Below are 5,061 nucleotides of genomic sequence, written 5' to 3'. Positions count from 1 at the left end.
TTAGCAACGAAATCCTTTTTTAAAAAAATTGTCAAAAACTTTCTGATGAAATGTGACTGTTACAAATTCATTGAATTTCTTAGAAATTATTTGACATGCCTCATCTAAACTTTTTATGATTATTCGTTTCCACAATGAAACCAAGTTATTGATGTCAATACAAGTAAATTATTAACTGGTATTATGTATATAAATCCACTTTTGGGATGATTCTTGGACTCTGATGTTTATTCAGGAACGGGCCTGAAGCCATTCATATAAAACATTCTAATGGAGCCCAACATTAAAAAAGTTCCCAATTTTTAAAATTATTTATTTATGTATATTTAATGTATTTATCAAATGCATAAATAATGTTTAAACATAACATTCAACAGAAGATGATACATGGTTTCAAGGCATCGAGAAGTGGACCTCTAGTCTCGCATCTCTTATTTGCGGACGACTCCCTTGTTTTATGCAAAGCAACGATGGAAGAGGTACATAACCTTTCATGCATTCTTAACATTTACCAGCAAGCCTCAGGTCAAGAAATCAACTATACCAAGTCAGCTATATCCTTCAGTAAAAGTACTCCTAGCCTTGTTCAAGATCAAATTGTGAAAAGACTTGGTATAGTCAAAATTAGGGGTTTTGGAAAATACTTAGGGTTACCAGAACAAATTGGAAAAAATAGGAAATATGCATTTCAATTTATAACCCAGAGAATTAAAAACAAGCTTGAGAGCTGGTACACTAAGTTTTTATCTCCTGCTGGTAAAGAGGTTTTACTCAAGCCAAGCCAGTAATAACCGCTATCCCTACTTATACTATGTCTTGTTTTATGCTTCCTAAAACTATGATTCAAGAGATTACTAAAGCTATAAGAAAATTCTGGTGGGCAGTAAACAAACACAAGTTTGGTATTCCATGGATAGCATGGGATAAGATTATTGCTTCGAGAAGAGAGGGAGGGCTAGGTTTAAAGGACATGATGGCAATCAACAAAGCACTCCTTGCAAAACAAGTGTGGAGGTTAATTACTCAACCCTCTTCCTTGCTTGCCCGTGTATTCTTTTTTTTTTTTTTTTGAAACAGCTTGCCCATGTATTCAAATCTAAATATTACAGGAAAATAAATTTCATGGAGGCTAGAAGTTACCCAACTTCAAGTCTTGCCTGGAGAAGCATTGTCCAAAACACAAGAACTGATACAGAGAGGAACAAGGTGGCTGGTTGGAGATGGCGAAAAAGTACGAGTTTGGAAGGATCATTGGCTCAATGATGCACATAATCCTTTTCCAACAGGTCTGGGATCCTCTCTATACCCTGATTTACTTGTCAAGGATTTATTTATTGCAGGAACTAAGCTCTGGGATGTTCAAAAGATACAGAACCTGGTTCATCATCATGATGTATCCAAAATTTTAAATATCCGTCCCAGTTGGATTGGTGCGCAAGATGTACTCTTCTTGTTTCCAAGTAAATGAGGACATTATACAGTTAAGACTGAATACCACATTCAAAGAGCAATGGACAAAGAGACTCGGCACAATCAGGTTCCCGTTTCTTCTCAATCTCAGCTACAACATAAACCCATATCTAAAGGGTGGAAGTTAAACCTTCCACCAAAGTTGAAAATGTTCTGGTGGAAGGTCCTTCATAATGGACTCCCTGTAGCTGACAATTTGAGAAAACGTGGAATTAATATCTATAGTTATTGTCAGGTCTGCGGTGAGGAAATTGAGACAGTTCAACACATGTTAATGCGCTGTAGAGTGGCAAAAGAAATTTGGTCTCTGCTACTGGAAGAATTACCTGAGTTCCCTCAGTCATATATAGCTATTCTCCAGTTGTTCCAGTACTTGATAGATAGGTCCACTGCTCATTCACAGGAAAACTTGCTTTTTTTTTTATAGGTTGGAGAATATGGAAGATGCGAAACAAGTTAGTCTTTGAAAATGAGAGGGATCATATTGTCAAGACCGCCCATGCAGCAATATTGGATGATAGAGTTTGGGACAAAGCAATGCGACAAAACACCCTTAACTCACAGGTGATCCATGGTTCTCCTCAAATCTCTCTCAATGACATTCTCCAACATCATACAGGCATGTATTGCATTGTAGATGCATCATGGAAGTCACCGGTTGAGAAAGCTGGAATAGGGTGGTCCTTATTTAGCCAAGAAGGCACCCTTAGACTCCAAGGAAGCTCTGCAATTGATCCCACTACCTCGCCATTCATTGCTGAAGCGATGGCTTTGTTGTTAGCAGTCCAGCAGCTACATGCGCTTGGTTATAAGGAAGTAATTCTTCTAGGCGATTGTATGGAACTGTTTAAGAACTTGGATAGCTCAGTGCGACAAGGGATGAGCAACACGAAACAAGTCAGTGAGGCAAACTTTAACATCCAGGACATTCTGTACTTGGCTAATAAAAGTGTTTTTACTTTTCATTATATCCCTAGAAGTCTTAGTCAGGTTGATGATGTATTAGCTAGAAAGGCTAGATTAATAATCAAGATTATGTAATTTACTGGCCAACCTCATAAGCCATTGTACTCTCTCTGTTTTATCTTTGCAATGAATGGTTTTGTGGACAAAAAAAAAAATACATACATAATGTTTTTATATTTAACCTATATATTATTTAAAAATAAATTGTCTATGTATTTACTTGTACATAAAAAATTTATTTATATTTTGAATTTATTTATATTTTGTTGTATAGATTTTTGATATATACTAGTTTTAGTAACTATAAAACAAGTTTATATTTCTTTTTGGAATGGGGCCCCCATTAAATCACTTCCGGCTCTGCGTTTAATAGTGTGCGTGAATTAGGTTGCGTTTTACAAGAGAATCAACAAAGTATTCTTCACCGACTGGCCATGCCTAAAGCTCCATCAGAGACGATATTGAGGAAGGACCTAAGAGCAAGACTAGCCAATGCACATAAGCTTAAAATGTGTAATCATACATGTAACTCTTATTTATCGTTATTAAAAACAAAGGAAACAAAACTTACAGGAAAATTTTTTGCTCTATTTTCTTTGTATTCATTGAACAAATAATGATTGTGAATGATTGTGTTTGAAATTGTTTCTACTTTCTTAAAGTTATATGATTTATCAAAATTAGGTAAGAGTGTTACAAAAAGGAGGAGGATAAGTTTGATGAAATTAACACGTACGTCAACTCAGTATCAAAATCTTTCACATAATGGTAGAATATAACACCAACAATTCCCAAAAGAGAAAAGCAAATTAAGTAACATCCATCCCACCAACAGAGGAAAAGGCATCTTAAAATATTGAACAAGAAGACCTAAATGTCAACGATAACAGAGAGAATGGAATCCACTAAACATGAATGAGGTCATAAAATAGATCAATACTTTGGGTAGCAAATTGTTTAGAAATCATTTAAGATCATCTCAGGTAGAATCATGTTTCAAGGCGGCAATAAAATTCGTCATATAAACTTTTTGTTTAATAGGGGAAAAGCTACCTATCAAGTTTTGGATTGAAATACAAAATGATAAAAAAAAAATTATAAAACAAAAGTTACAAACTATACATGCACTACACTTTTTTGAAATGGAGCGAATATAGATAAGACGAATTAGAGTGTGTTAGTGGGAATTGGATTTATAACGAGTCTTAGAATTTTGAAGTCTAGTGTTATTGGTTTATAGATTTTCGCATTCTCATTAAAATCTATTATTATTGGTTTGATGATTTTATAATTTTATACAAAATCATTTGTTATTCAAAAAGGTTAGATTTTAATGATTCTACAAATCTATTAAAGTAAATATTATTAGGAGTTGAATTCTTAACATTTCAATTCACAAAACAATATTTTGAGAATACTACATGTTTTCTTTGAATTTTTAGAATCATTACATTACTTTATTTTAATAGATTTTTACAATATACAAAATTATCTAGGACTCTTTCCAAATTTAATAAATTTCTCAACTTTTAAAATCAACAAATTTTATAGAATCTAAGTCCCACTAGCACCCCACGGTAATTCCATTTGTGCAGTAGAATATATATATGCTCATGTTAGGTGAAGATTTGTCGCAATTACTATCCATAGAGTATAGACACTTGAATCAAACCGATTTGAAGTGTGTGTGTGTGTGTGTGAATCAGGTTATGTGTCACTGATTCCTTTCCTAAAGCTCCATTAGGGAAAATATTGAGGAAGGATCTAAGAGCAGGACGGACTATCAAATGTATTGATGAACATAAGATTAAAATGATCCAAATGTACATGTATCATGCATACATGTAACTTCTATTCGTTATTGTTTTTTTGTCAAATTTTTTTATTCGTTGTTCAAAAACAAAGAAAGAAACTTGCAGAAAAATATTTGCTTTATTTTCTTTGTATTCATGTTATAAAACAAGTTGTATTTTTTTTCTTTGAAATTTGTTTTGGTAAATTTGGTGGCAAAATGTTACCTTACTATAAAACGATATAATGCTTGATATATTTTCAGCAACTGCCCTAAAAAGCTCAATATAGCATTCACCCAAATTAATAAGCATCTTAAATTATTGGGTGAAAAATCAGGAATAAAATTGCATGAACTAGACATGATAAGTGAGAGAGAGAACAGAATTGTAGATGCCACTGATCGTGAGATCATATATAGATCAAGAATTTTGAGTCAACAAAATGCATAGAAATAAGATAAGGTAAAGTTTTACAGATGGCTACAAGGATACACCTAATCAAAATCGGCTAGAGAAAATTTGAGATTTTAATTGATAGTTGGTATGATTTGACACTTAAAAAAAGACTATATAAGATCAAACAGATTCAAGTGGCTTTAGAGGCTGAACAGTCTTCAAGTTTCCCTTTGGCCAGGAGAGTCAACTATCTGAAAGAGGAGCTGATCAAAGCTTACAAAGAGGAAGAGCTGTATTGGAAGCAGAAAAGTAAAGATCGATGGGCTGTTAAAGGTGATCTGAACCCGAAGTACTACCATGAGTCGGTAAAGTCAACCAGAGCTAAGAACAGGATCATCAAACTGATGGATGAGAATGGGCAAGAGCAGTTCTCTGA

The sequence above is a fragment of the Brassica oleracea genome, chromosome C3 (genome assembly GCF_000695525.1).
Source record: "Brassica oleracea var. oleracea cultivar TO1000 chromosome C3, BOL, whole genome shotgun sequence".
In the NCBI taxonomy this organism is placed as follows: Eukaryota; Viridiplantae; Streptophyta; class Magnoliopsida; order Brassicales; family Brassicaceae; genus Brassica; species Brassica oleracea.
This window is presented reverse-complemented; position numbering follows the sequence as displayed.